At 43.9% G+C, this 27,866-nt stretch overlaps 1 long non-coding RNA gene across 1 annotated transcript; it reads left to right on the forward strand.

The window, feature by feature from the left end:
- Positions 1 to 9,410: 9,410 nt before the first annotated feature.
- On the forward strand, positions 9,411 to 26,666 carry LOC112614804. Its single transcript, XR_003117144.1, has 3 exons — positions 9,411 to 9,548; positions 14,325 to 14,381; positions 26,427 to 26,666. It is a non-coding gene; the product is annotated as an uncharacterized LOC112614804 (long non-coding RNA).
- The last annotated feature ends 1,200 nt before the right edge of the window (positions 26,667 to 27,866 follow it).

Here is a 27,866-nt window from a genome sequence, read left to right on the forward strand (position 1 = left end):
TTCTTCCAGCCCACTGTTTTCCCTCTTCCCTCCAAGATATCTCATGTGCTGCTGCTTCCAGTAGACATTCCTCTTCCCCACCACCCCACCCATTTTCTACCTCTTCTCATGGAGCACAGCTTTTTATCCTTCAGAGCAACCACACAAACAAGTCTGCATAATAATCAGCTAACAACATAATGACAGGATCGAATCCACAGATATCAATATTAACCTTTAATGTAAATGGGCTAAATGCCCCAATTAAAAGGCACAGAGTGGCAAGTTGGATTAAGAAGCAAGATCCAACAGTATGCTGTCTTCAAGAGACCCATCCCACATGCAGTGGCACAGCCTTCAGAGTTACAACCCAACCCCCATCTTTTTCTTCACCTAAATCACAGCTTTTCATCCTTTAGAATGACCATCAGGTCAGCCCCTCTGATCCCCAAATCCACCACCTCCTCTGTGCCCTACACCTTCATGGATGTCCCCTAACTCACTGCTCATCACAATGCTATCTTAAATATTATGACTCCCCACTATACTGAAAGTTCCACTGAGACAAAACTACCTGATAATGCTATTCCTCCATACTCTACCCTCAAAGTCAAACCCAGTGCCTGACACATGTTAGAATGTGTATGTTGAATAAAATAAATGGACCTGCTCATTGAATAAATCTCATGAGGTAAGAGTGCTTGGGGGAAATTCTCAGGAACTCTGAAAATGGAAAAGGACTAGAGCATTACAAAGGTGATACAGCAGCCACCGTGTGACAGAGGCTTTTATTCTCTTAAGGAACACAAACACTCCTAAGAATAGCATGTGTTCTGCTAGTCTTGGGAAATTTCAGGGGAGTTACCAAGCTGATTTCAGATAGAGCTCTGGCAAGGGCAAACAGTCGTAACCTTCCATCCAAGCTGCCTCTGGGGCAGGTCCAGGGTCCCACCACCAGTGTCCTGTTCCAGGGAAGGAAGCCACCATTGTCCCCTGGGCCAGGTCAATAGAGTCTGGCACTTCTGCAGGCAGCACCTGCCAAAGTCACTGAATGGGCTTCACCCCTCCCAGTAAGCACAAACATAATTTTGCACATCCCCAGAAATCTCTCTAGAGGCAACCAGCCAATTAAATGAACATTGTTAATGTTTCCCAAAGCTCTAGTCCCTCAGTGTCCACACCAGGGGGACACTGCATGGGGCAGGGGGAGGGGAAAGACTATTGCAGCATTTATTCCCAATGAAGGAATTGATCTGTGAGGGTGATCTGCACTAATTACAATAAAAAGGTGTAAGATAACAATAGTCAACGCTGTCATAAATTCCCAGGGCATCACAGTTGGAAGCAAATAAATGTGCCAAACACGTGAACACACCAACACTAAGCTTATGGCTGGGGAAAGAAAAGGAAGCTGCTTCCCAGCCTTCCTCTTTCTAGACAAAGGCTTTCTCAGTCTGATTTTCTCTGCCTGGAGGTCCCTGGATACTTGTACCCTCAGTAACACTTCACAGAGGCTTCATTCCTAACAAATAATTAGCTAAAATTGAACCAGGGATTTCTTACATGTATGTCATAGGTCTGATATGAATAATGAGGCAGAAGGTTAACGGTGGGTCAGAGACAGTTCCCCATCTTCCAGCTTATTTATTCAGCGAAATGAGAAATTGATCACATTATTGTGTATAGGGGGAGCCTGATTCATTGCAATCAGCTTGGAATTGGCAGTTTTGACTGTAGGCAATTTGGGGACATTACTTATGCCTGAATAGGCCAGGGAAGGTCATTTATAGCTTGTTAACACCTTTCCAACCTCCAGCATGGCCAGATCCTACTCCCCTACCCTATTTGCCTTGGACCCAGACCAAAAAAAAATAGAGAAAAAAATCAGAGAGAGATGAGAATAACACTATAAAATTAAAGGCACTATGAGAGATACTCCAGAGGAGGCTTAAAATGTATGTGCACCATAATATACTTTATTTGTACATCCATCCATCTGTCTATCTATCCAGCTACCCACCTATCCCTTGTTTATTCATATGTAATTTACTCATAAACCCATTTCCTAAACACTGTTCACTAATGCAGGATCAACCATTGCATCAGGCACTGTGGTTGCAGAGATTAAAGGATGACCAGACAAGGCCTGTGACAGCCTCTTCAGAGGGAGGCCAGTGGGTTTCATGCCAGACTTTGGAGACACTCCTAGAATCCAGCACAGTTCCTGGAAACCAGGCAATACTTAGTAAAGGTGGGATGAAGGGAGAGTCCAGAGGACTTGCTGGTGTAATTCGTGCCAGCTAACATTGCTGAGCACTTCCCATGTGCAGGACCTTGTGCTGACAGCAGTGTCACAGGGTTTTAGGCCTGGCTGCAACAGGTGGACTGTAGAGTTAGCCAGGACTGTGGACTCAGACTCTGAGCTTCAGTTTTCTTAACTGTAAAGTGGAGACAATAGTCGAATGTGACTCAGGTGACATATAAAATCAAACACTTGGAAATAGTGTCTGGTGTATTCTAGGTGCTAAATAAATGACAGCTATCATTATTATTATTATCATCACTATAATCAGAATGACTGGAAGACACTTTTGTCTACCCTCTGAGAACTGCTTTTTTTCCCAAATCCTCCAAGTAAAAGAAGGGAGTGAACTGTGGTGTTTTGACTACTTATTGTTACATAATCAATCAACCTAGACCTTAGTGACTTAAAACAACATCAACTATTTATTATCTCTCCCATTACTATGGGTTGACTGTGCTCAGCTGGGTGGCTCTTCTGTGGGTCTCACTTGGGGTCTCTCATTCAATTGCTGCCAGACAGACACTAGTCTGGGGCTAGAATCTAACTGCAGGCTTAACTTGGATACGGGGACAGGTGGATACCTCTTCACCATCCCACATAGTCTCAAGACCTTACCTCTGTAATCAGGAGAACATGGGGACTAGTATGCCAATGAGATATAGTAGGCTAGGAGCAACATGCTACAAGAAGTTCCATATCTCTGCTCCAGCAAGTAATGAAGGTTGCTTAAATACATAGGAATGGCTTTGTTACATGGTCTTATCCTTAAAAATCATTAAACACTGCCCTCATCCCAGGAATATACTGAATGGAAAGATGTAGCCTGACCTGTTTGCACCGTCAATATTCTTTTTAAAAGTTTTGTGCCTGGTTCATGTTTGTTCAATAGATTCCATGTTTTAAATCCTTAGTGTGCTCACTCTCAAGGGATCCCTTGAGCTTCTTTTTTTTCCCTCTAGAGGATCACCCTTATTTGCTAAATTCCAGTTGTCTTGAAGCCAGACCCAGCTCTACCATAAGTAACAGACTCACAAACAAATGTTCAGCCTCAGTTAGGCAGCTGGTACAAGAAGTGGGGTGCAAGGGGCAGTGAGGGCCAGGGCTGAGACTGTTGGTGGTCTCTACCTTTTTCCCACCTCTTCTCCTGCCATACACACTCACGTGCACACAAGCACAGATGCACACACACACAGAGTCATCCTTACTCTCTTCCCCACACTTTTTTTCTGCCCTTAGAATAAACAAAACTCTTTCATTCTGGGGCTTGAAAGATTCCATAATGAATTGAGCCTCTTAACAGTCTATTTTAATAAAACTCAGCTCCCTGGTTGTATGGAGACCATAAAACATGCAGGTTCCAGCAATAATATGTTTAGTAGCCCTGCTTGATAAAGTGGAAATGTTTGCATGTTTCAAATTATGAGCAATTTAAAGTAGGAAGCTAGCAAGCCAGTTCTTGGGTTATGAAGCTTGACATTGTTAAGCCTTAAGAGAACACATACTTCAAAGTCTCCTGGTCTGAAATATGTCCTGTGCACTGCTCAGTGAGAACCAGCTGGATAAGCCTACAGCTGGCTGGGAGGGGGAAGCCACAGCCTGATGTTATTTGGCCGATGGAGTGTCAACCCTTCAGCAAATATGCAGAAATTTTGTTTGGGAAGATGTTACTTCAAGGAAAGCCCTGCCTGCCATAAGCCCTGCTCCCTTGAGACTTATGCACTCCTGAGCTGCCCATAAACTTTGATTTTGGAGGTAATGGTTTGGCATCACCAAAGAGTTCAAACAAATGCTGAATATTACAGGGGAGATCTTAGTTTCTGGCAGAGGTGAATCTTATCAGTGGTTTTAACCAGACTTTATCTGAATCCCTCTGCTCTGATTTATTTTATATTAGATTTTGTGTTATTCTCACTTGAACAAAAGGTTTTTGCAAAGTTCCCCCTGCTCCAGCCATGCTGGGCTTCTTTGTGCCCCTCAAACCTGCTAAGCTTGTGACCACTTGAGAGAATCCTCTTAACTAACACTTGCTGTTCTCTCTGCCTGGAATGCTCTTCTCCCATTTTTTGTTCATTTGTTTGTTTTGTTTTGTTTTCATTTTTAGTTTGTATGGTTGGCTTATTCTTGTCCTTTAGCTTTCAGCTTAAATGTTGCCTCTCTGGAGAGGCCTTTCCTCATCACACTAGGCCTCTCCACTAATTTTCTCATGTCTCGTTGGTTTTCTCTCTTTGGGTATCTACCATGATCTGGTAATTGTTTTGCTTATTTGTTTGGTTACTTATTTACTGTCCATTTTCCCCAGTAGCATGTCAGCTCCATGACAGCAGCATCATTGTTTCTCTTGTTCACCACTGGATGGCAAATAGTATGTTCTCAACAAATGGTTGTTGCATGGATGGATGGGTGGATGGATGGATGGATGGATGGATGGATGGATGGATAGATGGATGGTTAGATGGATGAATGGGTGGGTGCATGGATTGATGGGTAGACGGGTGGTTGTATGGATGAGTGGATGTATAGATAGGTGGACAGATGGATGGGTAGATGGGTGGGTAAAAGGGGGGGTGGATGGATGGGTGAATGAGTGGGTGGGTGGATGCATGGATGGATGGATGGATGGATGAATAGATGGATGGATTGATGGCTGGATGAATGGATGACCTATAAGAATTCTTTAAACTTCAAGACTTTGGGATTATGAGTCCTTAGGGGATATGACTTCAGGAGAAGGTGAACCAGATTTGAAAGTTAAGTGCACTGTTTTGATCCCAGTGGTGGCTCTTGCAACAATAGGAAGGCAGGTGAACTCATGGTTCACTTTTGGGAAGAGGAATTTCCAGCAATGAAAATGACCCCACTTTCTCCTCTTTCAACATCATACTCCTTCAGTTTATTTTCCCATGGTCCAAGATGTGAGATACAATTTCTATACCTTAAAAAAAATCTCATAATTGCACCCACCCTAGATTCTCCATCCCTGAGTAGCACCCCCAGTCACACAGGAACAAAGACCTGTCTGTTCTTGGCTAGACAGCCGAGCCAAGCCCAGTCACTGTGTGGTATGCGACCCTGACCGGCTGGCTGAATTCTTCAGCTGATAAGAAGGCTGCATCTCATTGCTGGAAGGGAGCATGCAGATTAGGTGAGTAGACCTCCCTGTGGCTCACTCTGTCACTGCCCTCACAGGGAACGGACCCCCAAGTTCCACAGGGTTTCCCCTTACTCTCCCCAAACGCCAGTTGTATTCTAATCATCCCTTAGTATCCAGGCTGCCTCTCTTTCTCTGGGTATCATTTGACAGCTGGACTTGACCAGTAAAACTAATGATGCCTCCATCAAAGGGCCTTGGGGAGGGAGGCAGGCAGCTCAGAATTTAAAAAGCACAATGTAGAACAGCGTTCTGAATATAGGTGCTCTCTCCCTGGGCCCTGCTCCAGTTGCCTTTAGTAAACAACTTCACTAGTTTCCCTGCATTTTGCCCAGCCACATCCCCAGATTCAGAATGGAGTTTTCCAGGGCCACTGTGTAGCATGCACAAGTTGTACTCCACTCACTTCCAGGGATGTTGGGCACAGGAGCACAGTGTGAATGGCATCTTCCTGAAGTTGTGCATTATGGCAGCCCCAGGAAGCCCTGCACAGACATCAGTTTCAGAGACTGGAGGCTTAGAGGCCTGAACAATGACACTTGTACCTGCGTGTACCCCCATCATGAAAGATCAGGGTCCTCGTGCATTGGGCTACATTTGGGTTGTTGGCTGTGGAATATTTCTACTGTCAGTTCAACAAAAAGTGTGATGATCACAGTGAAGCTTAACAAAGAAAATGCTATCTGGCAATTAGTAAACCCAAGTCAGCAGGACTGATGTGAAATTTATCATGTTGGGAACAGCACGTTCATTTGCGTGTGACAAATGTTGGCATGTGAATGCCGTGCCCGGGGAAGCTAAGGATGATAGCTGCTTTTGTTTTTTCTGCCCCTACAGTTTTAGTTCAGATCCTCTTCTCTGCTCTGGGATACCAGAAGCAAGGGGTGCAGGAAATATACAATTGCATTTTGTGCAGAATAAGTAAGGAAGAGGTCGATGCTGTGAGCTGGGATGTGGGACATGGCTCTTAGACACGAAAAAGTCAGGGTGAACAGAGGAGCCGTTTTGTTTAGTACCCAGGGGAGGATCATTATGGAGCTGCTTTGAAACCTGTCCCCAGAAGACCACAGCCTGGGCTCTGCCTGTATGACCTGGAATGTTGGGGGTGGGAGAGGCCCCTGCTCAGCCAGGTGCTACTTATTATGAATAAAAACTCACCTCCACAGCCCCAGAGTTATAGGCCAGCCGAGGCAACATTTACAGCAGAGGGATCACTGAAGCCTCCCCAGGCCCCTCAGCTTAGAGGCCAGCTATCATCTGGGTGGGTGGCTCGATCTGACTGGGAGGTCAGGCCCCAGATGCCTGTGGGAAAGTATAAGGGATTGGGGCATTATTAGATCCACAACTTCCCCTCTGATTTCTCTTTTATGAACCTGCCTTTATAAACTCACATGTGTTTGCTTTGGAAGAACATTTTCAGGGGGAGCCCAAAGATGTGACCTTCTCAGCGTGCCCTCTTCTCCACTGTAGGCAGGGTCTTTGAGCCGCACCAAGATGTAATGTGTTCTTGGATGCGAATAAAGCATTTATTGGGGTTTAAGACTTTACCATAGCTCAGGAAACCGTTGGGACACAAGTGCCTGACTTTGAGTGAATGATACCAGAATTCTTGGCCCAGCAAATTGGTCCCCTACCTGCACCGTGTTCTTAGCGTCTCTCAGTTCCCTTCCCCCTGGGCTTTCAGGCCTTCCCTACTAACTTCTCCTTGGCTTCCGCTCTTCCAATTGTCAATCTTTAGCCTGGGATTCTGGGAGTAGGAGAGTAGGAAATAGTGGGGAGATTTCATTTATTAAGCACCAACTGGATCCCAGGAACCATGTGAAGCTCTGAGAATGCAATGGAGAATTAAGCATGATCCCACCCTCTGTGAAACCTTTTGTCTAATGGAGATGAGCAAGAAGTGAGCAGCCTGTGACAACTTGAAGGAGAAATGCAATGACTGGAAGGGCAGAGCCAGGTAAGGGAGGGTTAAAACATGATGCATTGAGAACACTGACATAGGGGAGTGCTTCCTGGAGGAAGTGGCTCCTAAATTGAGATAGGAAGGGCAAGTGAGAGTTATATAGGTGTAGAGGATGAAGATCTGAGGAGGCAGAGGTGTGGGCAGGGTTGAAACTGCTTTAGGAAGCTCAATGAAAGGGCAACGAGGGAGCGTGATAATACCTTCCTTCAGGCCTTATGAACAGACTGCAGTGGTCACACACTGAGATGCCCACTGAAAGTTAAGACCTGGGTAACCTCACAAACAGAATAATGGGAGTGACTTGTCTGCGAGGAAGATGCTGGCTGCAGCTGACCAGCTCCAGGGCAAGGTCAGACACGGGTCTAGGAGTTTGATTATGGTGGCTTAAAGATGACCACTAATTCTTTGTCATCCAAAGGCAGTCCATTTCCTCTCTCCTTGAATTTGGGCACAAAAATTGTCTTGGGACTTCCAAGTGCAGACTTTAAGAAAGACAGTTAAACTTTCTTCCCTTGGAACCCAGTGGTTACACTGTGAGATGTCCAAGTCAAAGGAGAGGCCACATGAGGGTAAATCAAGGTGCTCTGGTCAACAGCCCTGAATGGACTCCAAGCCCACAGCCAGTATCAACTGCAACCATGTCAAACAGCCCTCTTGGTTTCTCCAGCAGAATTGAGTCCCCAGATGATTCCAGCTCTAATCAGCAACACCTGGAACAGAAGAACGACCCCACAGTGTTCAATCAACTCACAGAAACTTGGAGAGATGATAAATGATTGTCGTTTTAAGGCACTAAGTTTGGGATGGTGGATCACTGAAATATTAGACAAAGGCGCAGTCCTCTGAAGCAAAAATCAGTCACTAGTGCCAACCAAGCTCCCCACATTAGCTCATTCTGCCAACAGTTTTAGGAGCTCAAGATTCCACTTTCCTATGTGACATATATATAAGATATATATGTAGGATATATATAGGAGATATATATATATAGGAATACTATTCAGTATTCCTGAATTTTGTGTGTGTGTATATATATATATATAGAAATACTATTCAGCCATAAAAAGGAATAAAATCATGTCTTTTGCAACAGCATAGATGGAACTGGAGACCATTAGCTGAAGTGCAATAACTCAGAAACAGAAAGTCAAATGCCACATGTTCTCACTTATAAGTGGGAGCTAAACAATGGGTACACACAGACACACAGAGTGGAATAACAGACGCTGGAGACTCCAAAAGGTGGGACACTATGTGAAGGGGGTGAAAGTTGAAAAATTACCCATTGGGTACAACGTTCACTATTCAGGTGATGGGCACACTAAAAGCCCAGACTTCACCACTATGCAATACATGCCTGTAAGAAAACTGCACTTTTACCCCCTAAATTTATAAAAATTAAAAATTAAAAGAAAATTTAACTTTCCGGATAGTCCCCTTTCCCCAATTCCACCTTCAACTAACTAGTAAGCATCAGTGGAATATGTTGTCCAGGGCACTTGAGGGGACAGGGGATGTACGGAAGACACAAGAAAATACTCCCTGCTCTCAAGAGGTTCACTTAAATATTTGATGAGGTGAATATACCATCCCTACTCAGAATTTGTTCAAGCCAGAAGTTTAGATGTCATCCTCCATCCTTTGATGGCTCTCCCCATTTAACATTAACAACGAACACGTGCTCAGTACCTTTAATATGCCAGGTATCACGAGTTAACTCATTTAGTTCTCAAAACCCTGTTAAAATAGTATTTCTCCTTCCCATTTCACAGGTGAGGAAATTGAGGCACACAGTTATGTCACTTGCACAAGTCACAAAGTTAGTTCGTGACAGAGCTAGAATTGGAATCTTGGCCAGGTAATTCCAGATCTTTCACTCTTAACCATTCTATAGAATCAGCACCCATCTTTGAGTCAGAGTTTGAGATGCAAATTTTTTACTGTATAGCCTTCATCAAATGACTTCATCTCATTGAATTAATATTCTTCTGCATAAAATGAGGTCACCATCTGCTTATCTAAATTGTTACAAATGGGACAGTATATGCACCATTCCAGATACCTAATCACAGCTCAATCGATGCTGGAGTCTCTTTCCTTTTTCTTTCTGCAGAAAACATGCTTTACATAGGATCTCTGAACTTAAAGAATGGGTAAACCATGGCAATAGCTTGCCTCAAATTGAATTTCTGGTATATTAGGCAGTGGCTTCTACTGAAGAAGTTTTGCATTGTAGCCAGGCTCTGTAATCATTGTAAATATGTTGCTCTAAGGCAAGAATTGACAAACTTTTTCTGAAAAAGGCCACATAGTAAGTATTTTAGGCTCTGTGGTCTGTACAGTCTCTGCTACAGTACTCAACTCTGCCCTTGTAGTGGGAAAGCAGCTTAGACGGTATGTAAAGGAATGTGTATGGATGTGTTCCAATAAAACTTTATTTACAAAGCAGGCGGCGGGCCAGATTTAGTCTATGGACTGTTTAGCCCCTGCTGTTAGGTAAGTTGTAGAGGTTCTGCTGAAAGAATCTCTTCCAGTCCTGGCAAAAATCTTGTAAGTTAGGAAATCGCCTAGAGGGTAAAATGAAGGAGCTTGGTGAGAGTTTTTATAAGCAGTGAAAATTCTGCCAAAGATTCCCATGACTTTTGATATCCAGCATGGTATAACCCTGGCTCTATATCAAGTTTTCAATTCTGATGTTGCAATTTTGAAAGTAGTTTGTAGAAACATAAGAATTCATTAAAAAACTCATTCAATGATCCACTTTGTAGCCTTGTGACTAATCCAGAAAGTAGAGTCTGTGTCTCTTTAGGAACATAACCTTCCCTAGCAAGGTTCCTGCAGAAAACTCACCCTTTGGAAATAACACTAGGGGAAAAAAGTGTTCCATGGTAAAGTTTGTTTGGAAAAGTTTACATATTTTATTCTCCCTCTCGGAGATTTCTAATGGATATAAACATATTAAAAAGCTGAGAATTTCTATAGTAACAAAATCCATTAATCTTGGTTAACTCTGACTTTTACAAACTCACTTGACCACAAAAACTTAGGTTAAAATATGGGATCTGGATTCAATAAAATGAGCATAAAAATACTTATCTCCTGGGGCTGGTGTGAAGAGTGCATCTGATGAAGCGTGTGCTTAGCACAGGGCCTGTGAGAGAACACACAGGAACTACGTGTTGGCTGTTACTTTAGCAGCACACTTGGGAAATGCTGGCCAAGACCATAATATACAAAGATATTCGTAAACTCAATTCTGATTATAAATTTCAAAAGAGTTAGTAAATGGTATTCCATATCATATGATATAATAAGTGCCATAATCAATCTTTCAGAAATATTTTGTCTTTGAAAGTGGAACCCCCTGAGAATGGCCTGTGTTAAAACAAGAGGTGCATGGTGACCACCTCTTTATGAGACACCAGGATCCTCGGGGAGTTCTCACTGCAGCGTGGGCAGGTGGTGGACTGGAGGCTGAAGGCTGGCTGAATGGAAACAGTCAGCCTGGAAAGGGGGATGTGGATGCTGGTGGTCTCACTCTCCTCCACAGCAGGACCCTTTCAAACCCCCTCCTACAAAGGCCAGAGGCCCCAGATATTGACACATGCCTTTAAGCCCTTGGATACTTCAAAGAAAGAAGATTAAGAGCCAGTCTCAGAACCTGTTCCCCAGAGAGATGCGTTTGTCCAAAAGTTGATATTATCGATGTGAGTGGAAGCTGAGAGGAGCGTATAATTTCTTTAATAAAAGCTGGACTGTGTTTGCTGGGGCTCCTGAGTTTTTCTGCTTCCTCCAGAGCATTCTCAGGGGCTGGGATGGCCTCCTATGATCGGCACGAATGTTTGATCAGCTATGCGTCTTCTCCAGGGCAGCTCAGATGATCCGAAAGGCTTCGGATCTCTGGTCGTCTCCAGAGTTTTCCTTCTTAAATTCTTTGTTTCCTTCAGAATTCATTATAAATGACATAATTACATCTCTTTTTCTTCTCTGATTGAGAATATTTCTCACACATGGTGATTTGCCACTTGGATGCAGGAAGAGACTGAGCGATGTCACATGCACCCAAAACACTGCATCTCCCTTCCAGAGCTGCACTGCCTCTCACCAAGGACTCAACTCCCTTCCAGAACTGCACTGCCTCTCACCCAAGCACTGTGTCTCCCTTCCAGAGCTGCACTGCCTCTCACCCAAGCACTGCGTCTCCCCTCCAGAGCTGCACTGCCTCTCACCCAAGCACTGCATCTCCCTTCCAGAGCTGCACTGCCTCTCACCCAAGCACTGTGTCTCCCTTCCATAGCTGCACTGCCTCTCACCCAAGGACTCAACTCCCTTCCAGAGCTGCACTGCCTCTCATCCGAGCACTCCTCTCCCTTCCAGAACTGCACTGCCTCTCACCCAAGCAGTCCTCTCCCTTCCAGAGCTGCACTGCCTCTCACCCAAGCACTGTGTCTCCCTTCCAGAACTGCACTGCCTCTCACCCGAGCAGTCCTCTCCCTTCCAGAGCTGCACTGCCTCTCACCCGAGCAGTCCTCTCCCTTCCAGAGATGCACTGCCTCTCACCTGAGCACTCCTCTCCCTTCCAGAGCTGCACTGCCTCTCACCCAAGCACTGTGTCTCCCTTCCAGAACTGCACTGCCCCTCACCCGAGCACTGCATCTCCCTTCCAGAACTGCACTGCCTCTCACCCGAGCACTGCATCTCCCTTCCAGAACTGCACTGCCTCTGACCCAAGCACTGCATCTCCCTTCCAGAACTGCACTGCCTCTCACCCAAGCACTCCACTTGCCACTGTCCCTCGCCAACTTTCCCCTAGTTTGGGATATTGACAGATTCCCCACAAACCCATGAGAAAAAGAAGACTGTCTGGCTCAGCATGAAACTGAATTTCAGAAAATAATGAAGTCCTTTGCAGAGAATGATATTTCCTAAGAGAAGACATACCACCAATTGGATGTTATCAAGAAAAAAATGGGGTATATATTGTTCCCTGTATATTTTATTTATATATGATTGCTATAATTACTTGCTTAGAAACAAACATTCTATTAGACCATGGCATTCCAGCTCCAGTGAAAATAGAAAAGGGGATTTGATAGCAAATTATCATCTGTGACAAGAGAAATTTAAAATTAGAGGCAGGGCGTGGTGGCTCACACCTGTAATCCTAGAACTTTAGGAGGCTAAGGCAGGTGGATCACCCGAGTTCAGGAGTTTGAGACCAGCCTGGCCAACATGGTGAAACCCTGTTTCTACTAACAAACAAACAAACAAAAAGCTAGGCGTGGTGGTGGGTGCCTGTAATCCCACCTACTGGGGAGGCTGAGGCAGCAGAATCGCTTGAACCTGGGAGGCGGAGGTTGCATTGAGCCAAGATTCGGCCACTGCACTCCAGTCTGGGTGACAAGAGCGAGACTCTGTCTTAAAAAAATAAAATAAAACTAGAGACAGACACAAGAGAATTTGTTCATTCATTCATTCATTCGTTTACTTCACTAACATTGACTGTGCTTCTTTCTGTGCCAGGCACCACTGTGTTAGGTATAATCATGGTGGCTGAGCAGTAAGAGCTTATACTTGTGGAGCACCTATTATGTGTTAAGTATGATCTCATTTAATTCCATCACATAGGAACCAATCTTGTTATTAATATTATTATTTTACAGAGAAGCAAAATATAGCTTAGTGAAGCTAAAAGGCTGCCCAAAGCCAGGGTAGCTAATCAGCAGCAGATGTTGGGTCTGATACCAAAGCCTCCAAGTTTGGATAAAATGGCTACATTGCCACTTGAAGCAAGCAAAGTCCTTATTCTCATGGAGTTTGCATTCTAGTGGGGGAGACCGTCAATTGAAAATAGAGGCAAATGTATACACATAAATAAGCAAGATCATTTCAAATAGCAGTAAGAGCTCTGGGAAATATAAAATGGAGTGATGTGCAAGGCAGAGACAAGGTGGAGGTGCTGGGAAGATCCCCCACCCCAGTTGGACGCTTGTGATGGCTGAACCAACTCTCTTTGAGCCTAGTTGTTTCATTTGAAGGCAGGAACCTGGGCAAGAGGATCCTTCTATAGCTCATTTCATTCCACGGTTGCATGGGCAGCATGGGCCGCCATTACATTTACATTTGTAAATGGCGGCCCATGTTCTTCCTCTGTGTTCTAACATGTGTTCTTCCTCTGTGTTCTAACATGTGGAGTTTTTCCAACCCAGACACAGCTAGACCACTAGATACGAGCAGACTCAGATGCTACCTAAATAAAAAGTCACGCTTGTCCTTAAGCAAATAGTCCTACAGAGGACACCCAGATATGGCAGTAAACAAATGTCCAAGTGTTTCATGAAAAATACTAAAACACTCAACTGGTGGGCAGTGTTACCCTCCAAGCGACATTTGGCAATAACTGGAGACTTTTGGGGTTGTCACGAACTGGGGGAAGGATGCTACTGGCATCTAGTGGGTAGAGGCCAGGGAAACTGCTGAACATCATACCATTCACAGGGCAGCCCCCTACAACAAAGAATTATCCAGCCAAAATGTCACTACTGGGAAATCTCATGCTACAGTGAGATAGAGAGATAGATAGATAGATAGATAGATAGATAGATAGATAATAGACAGATAGATAGACCGCCTCCTCGTTTTCTGGTAACTTTCTCTACCTCTGAAATCTGCCCCAAATTGATGGAGACAAGAGGTTTCAACAATTTTTTTACTAAAACTTTCCATCAAAAGTCCAACCCAAAAAGTAGGGTCAGGAAAGCTCCCACATTTAAAATGATCTCACACAGCCATCAGAGAAAGAAAGGGACTCCCTTAAAGATGTGGAGAGAGAATGTCTAAATGTCTACTTGCATAAAATTGATAATACAAAACATATCTCCATTAGGTTCTTTCTTAATTGAAACGATGCTTTCTTTCATCCCTGCCAGGAAGAAGAAAAATCGTGTTTCCAGCTTGGGCTGCTGTTTCATCTGCTGGACTTGCTTGTGAGCTAAGCCAAGTTTCATTAAAAATTATTGGTCTCATAACTTTTTTTGTTTTTTGCTTTAAAGAGTCCCATATGGAACCAATATCATGATAGGATTGTAGCTGCACAAAGCCATTGGGCATTTTGACCCACTCTCTGCTTCTTGGTAGATTCTAAGTACAGATCTAATTGTTTTTTCCTTCAAGTATTAAGTGAATATCTCTGCAAACAAATCCAAATTTAGAAAGTTAGATTGAAGAAATAGAGAAGCAAATCTAGTCAGCTCACAGAAATCTTTCTTCTCCTCTCTTGCTCTGTCTCCAAGGGAACCTCTACACCTTCTTTTAAGGTGCCAGCCATCTTGAGCTCTTGTCTGATTAAGAAATTCTCTGGTAGAACCAGAGCATCTGCAAAAGCGTTAAATATGATCACAACCATTGTACAAGTATTTTAACAACCAAAACTTATGATAGGTTATATTTCATTGACTCGGAAGAAACATTGCATTATCTGGGAAAACAGCACAGATGTTGCCTAATAAACGTTTTGGTTTATGCATTGTATTAACCTCATGAAACATTTATGCAAATCTCACATTAACAAAAGGTAAAAGAACCATTTTGTGTTATGAAGCATACAACAGGATGATCTTTGTCTTGTTTTTGTTGTTGTTGTTGCTGTTGTTTTTACCTTGGTATTTTATGGGTGTGTTTGTAACTCTTGGGGTTTCTATTTAGGAGGACACAAGGGCATTGCAGATTTTCATCTCTTCTGTTTTCAGTTCTGTTATCATCCCTTCCAGCTGACTTCACATTTTATGATGCTAATGGGGGGTGTGTGGTTTTGAGTTTCTCTCCTGTCAGCTGGTCAGTGGGTCTGAGGGATATATTTAATAGAATCTGACAGCTGATGGAGCTGGCCTCATTGAAAGAGGATTTGATATGTGGAGTGAATGTGGCGACCCTGAATTCGCCATAATAACGGCCATTATTATTCTGCCTCTCGCAGCCAATATAACTCTCCCTGTTGTGCACACCAGTACATGTGTATAAAAGACATGACTTATGGATGGCTTCTTCCGTATACTGATCTGAGGGCCATTTAGATAGCATGTCAAAACAGATTAACTGTCTTATCCTGCCACAAAATTAAGGGGGGAAAAAAAAACTTTATACATCTCTGCCCAACAAATGCACTCTGTGCCCCTAAACAAAGCCAGCACAGAAGGGGCACAGATCATCTCTGGGTGGGGGTTAGGCACCCAGAAAAACTGCAGGCTCACCCAGTTAAGGTGCCCCCTCCAGTGAGGACCCGAGGGCACTGCCTGAGATATTGTGAGGGCAGCTGGAGCCACAGGTAGGAACCTTCCTCCTGAAAGGCTAGTGCCATACTTTAGCTGTGTGCATGTGCCTGGGATGTTGGGGTGGGTGTTGGCTCACCTTGGCCCCTGCTGAACTGGACTCACTGTTGAAATCAACATCTCAACCTGCATCCTGGCAACCTGAAACAGCCACAGTCTCTGCCAAACCTGCCTGCCTACTGGTTACTAAAGTTTGCTAACATTTATCTTGTGCTTGTTCCGTGCTGAACTTTACCTGCAGTGACCCTTTTAATCTTCCCAAGAACTCTAATCTGTAGATATTATTATGATTAATTATGATTCTCACTCCCATTTTACATATGAAGAAACTGAGAGAAAGGCAAGCTAAGTAACTGGTCTCAAGTCACAGCTGATGATCAATGGAGCCAGGATGGAATCTCAGGCCATCAGAGCCCATTGCCACAACAGCGACAGTCCTCCTCTGCTTCTGTCTGTCCCGCAGCCAACAAGAAGTATGTGTGACTGTGTGCATACACATGCATATGCACGTATAAAAATTCTTAGACCCAAATGTCCCCCTAGAAATCATCTTCACCCCCCTCTCCCCCATTAGCTGCAGCCAAATCCCCACTCAATCAAGAAAGTTACTGTGATTTTTTCCTCTGTAAACCGGGCACCTCCCATCCCATGGGCTGCCACAAAGACAAGGGGAGAACCTGTGTGCACCTCGCACAGCACCAGGCCTGGGAGGTTGGCCAGGAAGCACCCATCTCTCCTGTCCTTCATTTCGAACCTCAGAAACCCACCCCTGTTCCCTGCCTCCTGTCTACAAGCTGACCTGCCTGTCTTCAGCCATGCAACACTGCTGTCTGAAGTTACCATGTCAGGCAATGATATCAGAAGCAGTTGATCCCACATTTCTGAAAAGAATCCTTTTGTTTATCTACCGTCATCTTCCAGCAAAAAAAAAAAGAAAAGAAAAGTAAAAAGGCTGCAGAGAAGCCAGCAGATGTGTCCAGGGTACCTGAGGAAAGCAGGCCAGATGCTAGGAGATATCCTCATGGCTGTCAGTGTTTAAATTACATAGAGCTGGTACTTTTTAGGTCAGAAGCATAAAACCTACTATTGATCTTGAGCAATGCGTCCAATTTTGAATGTCTGTTAAAGCCCCAGGCACTTCAATGCCACATAATCAATATTTCTTTTCGTTCTTTCTTTCCTTTTTTGTTGTAGAAAATGTATGGGTTTGTTTACCCTTCCTGCAGGCATCCAACCTGGCCTTTTATTCCTGCTCAAGTAGGACACGCAGCCTGCTGGGGACCCGCGGCTCAAATCCTCAGTCTGCAGGACTGCCATCCCTGGGACTCAGGAATAATGGAAGTGCAGTACCCACTCCTTACAGCCCAGACGATTTTCCAGGAGCAGGCCGTACCCCTAAAGTAACCAAGGAACAAGGGGCAAGCAGACAGAGAGAGATGGGGAAATGTGAGACCATGTTTAGCTGAGTGTCGACCCTAAGATAAGAGAGTACTTGCAATCTTGAAATTTCGAGTAGAAAAGGGCCTTGGAGATTATCTGGGGGAAACATTCCCTTTCAATCTGCAGATGGAAAAACTGGCCAAGTCTCCTTATGCCTGAGTTGTTGAAATGGTCCAGGGAACATGAGCTGGGCCATATGGAATATGGATGAAGCTTTGAACTCTGTTAAGAAAAGGGTTTCAGGTCGACCAGATGACCACAGCGGTCTTCCTATTCTGACACTGAGGACAACCTAGTAAGCAGGCCAACCAGGTAGACTGGTGTGATTCGAAGCTACGCGGCCTTTGCGTCCCTGCCCAAAGGCCTGGTGGCTATGTCTGTGGTGGTGGTCTTGAAGAAGTGTCTTCTTCTACAGGCTGCTACATAGATTTGGCCTTGAAGGATGAAAAGCACAGAGAAGAGAAACTGGTGAGGGGTAAGGGGTGGGGACAGAGGTAAGAAGACAAAATGACAAAGTGTTGCAAAGACAGAAGTGAGAAGCAGCATGGTGCGTTGATGGACTTGCAAATGGTTCACATGAGCAGCAGAGCACAGGGTGTGGAGGCAGCAAGAGAGACGGTATCACAGGAGCCTGGCCATGCCCTGCACTGAGGAGTTTCCTACTCTTGGCTTTGAAGCCTTTTGAATCAGGCAGTGATACAATCAGTGCTGCACTGGAGAAAGTTCACGTTGGCTGGACGGCAAAGAATGGATCGGAGGAAGCGAGACTGGGGTCAGGGAGCCAGAGAGCAGATTACTCCAGAGGCCAGGCAGACCCTGATGATGGCCAAACCAGGAACGGCGGATGGGTTTCTCATATTCACAAGGAGGCTCTGCAGGATCGGAGGGAGGGTCTGGATAGATAAAGTGATGGGAAGATCATAGTTGTAGGCAGGGTCACTTAAAAATTCTAGCACTACATGTGAATTGTCAGGGTTTACTGTGTGACTTTTGACAAGTCACTTAACCTCTCTGAGCTTCAGTTTCCTTACCTATAATGTGAGAATAACATGGGGATTTCATGATTAAATGAGGTAATACGTGAAAGTGTTTTCCGCAGCGCCCACCATGTAGTAAACCTTCAGTAGGTGACAGCTGACTTCTATTATATTATTGACCATGTGGAGAGTGTCCAATGAGACATGATGTGTTTTGAAGTAGCATCATCTTTTTTTTTTTTTTTCTTTTTCTTTGACAGAGACTCCCTCTGTCACCCAGGTGATTTTTCTGCCTCAGCCTCCCGAGTAGCTAGGACTACAAGAGCACACCACCATGCCTGGCTAATTTTTGTATTTTTAGTAGAAGTAGGATCATTTTTAACCCAGTCTTGAAATAGATAGCTTGAGTCATAAGCACGCTGGAGTTACTTATCTAGTGCAGGAAGACAACAACATAAACACATACCTATCTATCTCCCAGATTCCCCAGAAAATGACCCACTATATATAAAAATAAAAATAAAAATAAGAAAAAACTTATCCATACTGGGTATTAGCGAAGGGTGGTATTTATAGGCCGGGAGGTCTGAGGAACATCTGTTAGATACACGGCAGATGGGCCAGATTGAAGAATTCATGATTTCTAGAATGGGAAGGAGTGGTCTGTTTGATAGAAATTTCAAAACTGTCTTTGCAGATCCTCACCAACAGCCCTGCTGCAGTGAGAACTGGAGGAGAGAGTAGGCTAAAGCCTCTAGAACTGGTCAGTGCCACAGATAAGTGGCCATGGTGTCAGGGGCACAGTGAAGGGGAAATCCAGACCAGCAATTCCTTGGAACTAAATCCTGAAGCCAACTTACAGCCAGGCCTGGGTCAGGGCACAGCCCTAGCAGACTACTGGCAGCCGAGCTTTAGTAGACACGAATTCTCATCTTACCAGCATTCCAGCTCCTCTTACTCTAGTAATGACTCTGATTTTGAACTTAGAGTTAACCCTTCTCTTCATTCTGAGTCCACATGGTCTGGAAGGATCTCCAGGATGAGGTTCTTGACCCAGGTCTGGTCAATCCAGCACAAAATAGACCTTGACACAGTGATTGATTCAGGAATGGTCTCAGCACTCAGGGTGGTCCAATCTCAAAAGTTTAGTGGGAGTCCACAATAAGATATGACTTTACAACATAAGCATGGCTGTCACCAGATAGAGAGATCTGAACAAGACTGGCAAGGAAGTGGAGAAATTGAACGCTTAGACACTGCTGGTGTGAGTGTAAAATAGTGTAGCTGCTTTGGAAAACAGCCAGTTCCTCAAAAGGTGAACTATATCACCCAGTAATTCCACTCCTTAGTACATATCCTAGAGAAATGAAACCAAACGTTCACATAATGCACACAAATGTTTCCAGCAGCACTGTAATAGACAAAAGGTGGAAACGAACCAAGTATCTTTCAACCAGTGAATGCATAAACAAAATGTGATGCATCCATACAATGGAGTATTATTCAGCCATGAAAAGAAATAAGATTCAGGCACATGCTGCAACACAGGTGAACCTCTCAAACATCACGCAAAGTAAAAGAAGCCCAATGCAAAAGACCACCTATTGTATGAAATGTCTGGAACAGGCAAATCCGTAGAGACAGAGAGTGGATTCGTGGTTACCTAGGGCTGGGGGAAAGAGGGATGGGGAGTGACTACTAATGGGAATGGGGTTTCTTTTTGAGGTGATGAAAATTTTTTAAAAGTGATTGTGTTGATGGTTGTATAATTCTGTGAATATACTAAAACCACTGAATTTTACTTTCAGTGGGTGAATTGTATGGTATGTAAATTACATCTCGATAAAGCTGTTATTAATTTAAAAAACATATTTAGTGGAAACCAAGGGAAAGATCCAAGCTCCACGCTGTTGGAACTGAGCTGGTGGGGAGGAGGAGGGGTAAGGCTGGGGCTGTTGTATCCGCTTTATCACCCAGAAGTTTTAGGGGCCACTACAGTGAACCCCAGAATCAATCTAACACAGCAGGAAGCACAAGGAGGTGACAGAAACTGGATTCTCAAGGATGTTGTTTTTATTTTAAATTAAGCTCTACTTGAAACCAGAACTACGGCTCGGTTTCCCTTCCTCAGTGACCTCCCTCTAAGTTGGACTTTGCGCTCACGATAGAAAGACTCCCAATGCAAATACCAAACACAGACCAGGAACCTTGAGCAGGGAGTCCAAACTTCCTGCCACCACTCCCTTCCAGGCTGACCTCCTTACCCTGGCCTCTTCTAGCTCCCTCTTCTTCCTTCAGCTTCTAGATCTTCGAATCAGCCAAACTCAACTCCATCCAGTTTAATCCATTCCATTCTCCCATCATCCTGGCCTGAATTGTTCACACAGGGACCCACACAATCTCTGACAGAACTCCTAGAAATGGGTTAACGAATAGAAGCAAACAAAGAAAAATTACAGGCGTATGAGAAGAGAGAACTGTTCCGAACAAGGAGGACCACAAGTGCCTCCTGACGGAAATGAGTTACTGCAAGACACAAGAGAAAAGTTTCCAAGTCTGTTAATTCAAGTTGTCAGAAGGAATCAAGAAGAAACTGTGGCTTCCATTTTCAGAGAGTGATTCGAGTTTATCTGTTTACTTCCCTTGCCTCTCCAAACGTTATTATGGCCAAATTAAAAAACAAAGAAATGAAAAGAAAGAAAGAAAATCTTTATCAGCACAAGAAACTAAGCCATGGATAACCTAGAAACTGGAGTACTTTTCTTTAAAGGATGTGATGGAGAAGGAAAGCGGTTGAAGGAAGGCTACTGTCTAATGCAGGCACGGGAAGGGCCCCTGCAAAAGTGGAGGGGATTCCCTAGGAGTTGCAAAAGCCCCTAAATCTTGGGTTCATGTTATTTACTATGGTGGACCACAGGGTCATTGGTATGGAGCAGATTAAAGGACTTGAGGAATTGTTCCACTGTCCCTTATAGGAAACGGCCAAGAGCACCACTCACACCAGACTTTACGTGGTGTAAATTGTGTGGGAAGGAAAAAACAGCTATTGCTAAGGAGACTCATTGAAAGCAAGGATTTGCTGCCCCGATTTAGGGCTGGTAGTACAGTCATGGCAGAGAAGTACATGCTCGGGACAATAATAAACCTTCCTGCCATATTGATGCAGGACAGGCAAGCCCCCGGTTTGAGGCTTAGCCCAAGAGGTTCTTGGCCTCCCTGAGGAAAGAATTCAAGGGCAAGACAGTGGTGTTAAACAGCCACTTCTATTCAAGCAGCAATGTACAGCAGAAGACAGACCAGGCCTGCCCTATAAGCTGTGTGCCCAGAGTAGCAGCCTAGAAGTGCCACTGTACTCGTAGTTATACCCAATTTTAATTACATGCAAAATAAGGGGTGGTCCATGCAGATATGTCTAGAATGAGGGAGGTAACTTCTGGGTTGTCGAGTGTTGCCATGGAAAGGGCGGGGGGTAACTTCTGGGTGTTGCCATGGCACTGGTAAACTGACATGGCACACTGATGGGTGCGTCTTATGGGGAAGGGCTTCTGCCCCTGACCTGTTTTAGCTGGTCCTCCATTAGGTCTGGTGTCCAAGCCCCACCTCCAGAGTCGAGTTCTGCCTCCTGCCTCAATAGGAGAGTAAATGGAGCCCTCACTGGGAAGGCTAGGTGAGGACGAGCAGGAGAGGGTCCCTAGCAGTGGAGTGAGCAAATCTCAGCCCTGCAGATGACTGCGGATGCTGCTGCCCTAGTGCCTGCACAGGGTGAAAAGAAACCACGAGAAAATGGTGCATTTTCCTGCTGCACCTTCCCACTCACCCACCTTCTGTTCATCATAGTCAACTGAACCTCCAAACTAGAAAAATACCTACAGAATAGACCAACAAATCCTTTTCCCCTCTGTGAGTAACATACTTAAATAAGTTTCTAACAGAATCATTCTCAAGTTGTAACAGTGGATCAATGGTTTTCCCTCTGCAAATATGTACAATAAAAGAAAATGTAACAGAGGTAGGAAAAGTGTCTGTGATTTAAAAAACAGAGCTTATTTTGAGAAATCAAAACAAATCCTCTCTCATGATGTAAAACTATACCAATAAACAAGGGTGAAAGTGATCTCTCATTTTGGTATTTCCCATAAGATTAGAGATATTGTTTCTTTTAATGGAAATCCCTGAAATCCAGAAAGACAGTTTCCCAGTGAAAAGCATAATCATGGAAATTTTCTAGTGTCATTAGGGCAATACAGAGCAGATTGAATAGAACAGAAAACAGAATCTGTGAATTTGGAAGTGAGCTCAAAGAATCCTCCCAGAATGAGTGAAAAGAAGACAAGAAATGGAGAAAATAAGAAAAGAGAGAAAGAAAAAGGAGAGAGGAAACTACAAAGGAAGCTACAGATCAACTCTCTATGTAAGATTTTTAAATGGTGGCAACAGAGCAAATGAAAGATAAAAAATAACTCAAGATATGACAGAAAATTCCCCTGAGTTGAAGCAAGACTTGTGTCTGTAGAATCTAGAGGCATACTGCCCTGGCAGGCTGTTCACCTGCTTTTGCAAATAAAGTTTTATTGGAACATAGCCATGCCTGCTCATTTATTCATTGTTTCTAGCGGCTTTCCTGCTACAACAGCAGAATTGCATGCTCGCCTCTACAGACCCTATGACCTACTTAGAAAGCTGTATGGCCTTCTAAGAAAAGATCTGCTATCCCCTCTAAGAGTTCTTTGATGCATACATGGCTAAAATGTTTGCATTTCAAGGATAACAAAATTTAAAATCCTATAATCATTTAGTCCTTTGGGGTGGGGGTAGAAGTACCCAAATTACCTCCAAAAGAAGAAAGAAAGAAATTGCACTAGGTCACACTTCTTAGCAAATTCTAAGATAAAATGTTATCAAAATCCACAAACTTTCAGAGGATTGAGATTGAGAACTAAGACTATATGCAGCCAAGGTGCCATTCTTGTATATTTGTAATCTTTTTGGTGTTTCCACTCCTGGCGTGGTGTCTGCAATCCCAGTCACAGCCCTCTGAAAGTGTGCAGATAATCTTATGCGGACAGATTCATAAACAACATAAGTTGTGACTATTACTTCTTGAAAGCAAAAATCATCAAAGAAACGCTCCAGGTGGCTGAAAAATGAAGCAAAATAAATAATTCAGATATGAGGAAAAGCGATATAAAAGAAACATTGCTTAACAGAGAACCAAAATTTCAAGTTAATTTCTTAATAATTGCAGTTAACGTGATTATAAAACAATGCAAGTGTCAAAAAATAATTCTGGAAAGAGATGAAACCCAATGTAAAAATGTATTAATTATAATATTCTTATTCTAAAAGCCAGATGGGGCTGGAAAAGGAATTGGTGATGCTAGTACTGGTAATTATAGCTTCCATTTTTAGAAGTTACTATGTATTAAGCACAAAAATAATGCTGATATAAATATTGTTTTTCATAAATCTTTGTACACATCTATAACATTAATTCCTTAACATAAATTCTTAGAAGGTGAATGCTGGGTCTGAGCATTTAAAAATCTTTCAACACAGTGAAATTTGAACTCTCAATAGAAATATATAAGTGTTAATTTCTCTGTACTCTTGCCAATGACAATTATTACCATTTTGCTAGTTATAATAGTGAAAATAATGTATGAAAAAGTATGGAAGTTTAAAAATTTTTGTACAAACAAGAGCAAATTAAGGTTATTTGATATAGTACTATAACTTTCACTCACTTGTGTTCTGATATACTTCTCAAATAGAAGACACCACCACTCTATTTTCATTTTTCATGAAGGTACTAGGTGGCATGTTTTTGTGGCATATAAATGTCAATTTTTTTTTTTTTTAAGATGGAGTCTTACTCTGTCGCCCAGGCTGGAGTGCAGTGGTATGATCTCGGCTCACTGCAACCTCCACCTCCCAGGGTTCAAGCTATTCTCCTGCCTCAGCCTCCTGAGTAGATGGGATTACAGGCATGTGCCACCACGCCCGGCTTTTGTATTTTTAGTAGAGACGATTTCCCCATGTTGGCCAGGCTGGTCTCAGACTCCTGACCTCAGGTGATCTGCCCACCTCAGTCTCCCAAAGTGCTAGGATCACAGGCATGAGCCACCATGGCCGGCCATAAATGACAATTTTAGGGGAAATATAATATTTTTTATTTGGAGGCAACATTGATGAGAATTGAGGGCCATTATAAAATTTATAGCAAGTCCCCAAAATGAGATTCTCTCTGCAGCCACTAAAAGTCATATTCACAAAAACTATTAGCGGTGTAAGAAGCTTCTGGAAATATAATACTGAGTGAAAAATAGTTTATATGATACAATTCCAATTCTGAGGTTAAAAAGCATATACCATGTACAAATACATGAACCAGACCTTAACAAGGATGGTCTTCAAGAGATGACAATCCAGAAGACGGGGTTTCTTCTTTATTCTTTTCTGTGTTTTCTAAGTTTTCTATTTAAACATTTTAATACAGAGAGAAAAACAGATATCTTGTAAGTAAGCTAGAAGTTTTTATCTGTTTCCCTGGCAACTAGGGCAGTCTCTGGCTCCCAGTAGACACTTCCGTCAATATCCACTGAATGAGTAAGTGAATGAGTAAAAGACTGTGTGTTTCCCCTAGGCAGAATCCCCTTTCCTGGGGCATCTTATGATCTCCTGGTTTCTGCAGGCCTGGGGTCCTGCCCTTATCTGCTTGCTTCCCACTGTCAGCTGCTCAGCTGCTTTGACCCTCACCCATCTCCCTGTCTGGATCTCTGCAGCATGTCCACAGTGGGGACCTCCCCAGGTTACCTGCTTCATCTGCTAGGCCTGGGCCCCAGATTTCCATCACTGAGGCCCACCAAGTTGGTCTTGACTTTGCCAGTTCTTCTTCCTTCCAAGCTAGAAAACTGCATTGGAAAAACTTCTTGGCCAAGGACATGACACCTTGGGAAACTGATCCAGGCAGTCAGCAAGGCTGATGTCATCCGGATAACACCAGGATCACACTGAGCTCCCCTTCCCAGTTGATTGGTTTCCTTGCAGGGAATGTTAATTTGTAAAAATCATGAATAGATTTGTAGTCTGAACTGGCCCTTAAAAACAGAGCTATAAACACCGATGTGATGTAATGGCTGCTTCTATTCTGATTTGTCAGTGACAATGTTTCACCAGTACTCAAAATGTCTCAAATATCACCCCTGCTTACATGGGAGTTTGAGTGAGGAAGAGACTGTTGGACTGTTTGCTCTGGTTGAATGAGACTTAGCAGGTTGGTATAACACATTTTGTCCTATCAAAAATAGCTGAGATTACATAAGCACAACCTCTCCCCAGAGCAAATATGCATTTGAGAGGCAGTGAAACATACATAATTATAGATGTAAAACACTAAAAATAGGCTCTGTGCCACACACAGGCAGCTGAGAGCGTGGGACTTGAGTGCAATGCTGCCACGTATGGCAATATTAATAGGAGTTGTGGCACCATCCCAGGTGGCCCAGCGAGGCGATGCAGAGCTATTACAGACAGGAAAAGACGGAGAGATTTAAAATGTTTGTGTGCAAAGAAGTTTGCTGCTTATTTGAGCCTGTCAAAACCTGTTCCAGCTGACGGTGGTCTTCTCCCAGGGGACAGGAAATAAGAAGTCATCAGATAACCATGATTGTTACATTGTTACCTCTTATTGTATTCTTATTATAACTAGTCTGTATGAATAATAATAGCAGCTTGTGCTTAAAAGCATGTGCTGTGTTTGTCCAGGGATTTTTCACCTCTACGGTTATTCAATTCAACCAGTCTATACTGAGGGCTGTTTCAAGTAGCCTTTGCTATATAACACAACCTCCCCACAAAACTGGACGACTTCAATCAACCAGAATTGCTTTACAATTTTGTAAACTGGCTGTGTGATTTTCTGCTTGTCTCAGCCGGAAAGTCCCAAGATGACCTCAGGCACATGTCTAGCAGCTGTGCTGGGACACTTGACTGGATATCCTGATGCTCCTCCCTGGGGCCTCTTGTCTTCCAGAAGACTAGATCAGTTTCCTGATCTCAGGCCTCTGGGCAGTGCTTCAGGACGGCCCCGGTGAAAGCTGCATTGTCCCTTAAGGTCACCTCCACTGCATTCTTCTGATCAACACCACTCACAAGGTCAACCCATATTCAGCGACGGGAAAATAAACTCCACCTCTTGATAGGAAGAGCTGCAAAATTTTGTAGGTGTGTTTAAGACAGCAGGGCTGAGCTAGATATTGACTTACGTCATCTCTTTTAATTCTCACAGGAGCCCTGAATGGAAAGGATTACTATGCACACTTTTTGGGTACAGAAACTGAGATTCAGAGAGGTTAAACAACTTTCCTAAAGCCACACAGCAAGAGTCCATCTGAACTGAAGATTGTTTGACATCAAAGCTCATTTCTTTCCCTAAATGTCAGCATTCTCTCCTGACTTATTAATTTGATTTCTGTCTTTCCCTCATGGAAGTTAATTAAAGGAATGCGAGAACCTTTTAGAAAATCTCCAGGGCAGTTTCTGTGTTGATCATTGTTTCACAATCTCTTTTCCACCCAATCCTCACCAGCCCTTTAGATCTGTTTCTATTAGGCCACATCCCAGAGCCACACAGATCAGGGGAGAGAGAGCTCGCTACTAAGGCAAGTCCTCTGTCAAATGCAACGGGGACAAGGAGACCAAGCACTTGCCTGTGGTTTACTATGTGCCAGGAACTGTGCTGATTGCTTAACAATAATCAACCTAGCTAATCCTCATGGTAATGACACAAGGTAGGCATGGTTGTTTTTTGTTTTATTTTGTTTTTTAATCTCTTTTGCAGATGGGGAAACTGAAACAGGTCAGTAAGTTGTAGAACTGGGATCTGAAACCTGGGCCATCGGACCCCAGAGCTGATGGTCTTGCCTCCCTCACTTGCCAGCCTCTCCAATCATAAAGGAGCTTCAAGCAGAGAACGGGAGAAGTTGTAGCCAGTGTGACCCCGACTCTCATTCCAAGGCCCTTTTCATCACCAGCACCTTCTCCTTTCCTCAACCCACCTCGCATCTGAACAGTGAGTCCCAGTTTTCCAGCACCAGAGATTGAGGTGCAGGGAAGTTAGATGTGTCTCTGCAAGTTTCCTGGGATGCTGATGGCAGGTGGCAGGGCAAGACCCAGGTCTCCTGCCTCCTGGACCTGGGCTGTGCCTAAGAGGAAAAGAAGGAAGTTATTGAACCCCGGGGACACTCCCTGAGCCTGAGTAGCCCTGTGCCAGTGTGGATGTGGCAGCATTCTTTTGAGGCAAGTAGGGGTAGAATCTTCTAAAAATAAGAGAGCTTCTGATTTCCCTTAAGTTGGCCAGAGAGCCCAGACCACTTTTCCTCCTGAGTGGACACGGGACATTTGAAATGCAAACCTGCCTTCAGCACTGGGATCAGCAGTAACACTGGCAAGTCTTCCGAGGACTGGGTGGTGGGCTGCGTTCCCCACGTTCCCCACACTCAGACAAGCCCTCTCTCCCACACTACCAAAACCACCCACTGCTGAGCTTTGCTTTGAAACACAACATCCAACAAGTCATGAATCATGAAGATCTGGACTCATCGGCCAACAAATTAGAGAGTGATTTGCTTCTGGTTTCCCATCAACGGTGAGATGCCCAAACACCTGTCTGCATCGGTTTCTAGGGGCATCCACTGCCCATCAGCAGAGAGGCCAAGAAGCTGATGTG

Source organism: Theropithecus gelada, chromosome 20, assembly GCF_003255815.1.
Source record: "Theropithecus gelada isolate Dixy chromosome 20, Tgel_1.0, whole genome shotgun sequence".
Classification (NCBI taxonomy): domain Eukaryota; kingdom Metazoa; phylum Chordata; class Mammalia; order Primates; family Cercopithecidae; genus Theropithecus; species Theropithecus gelada.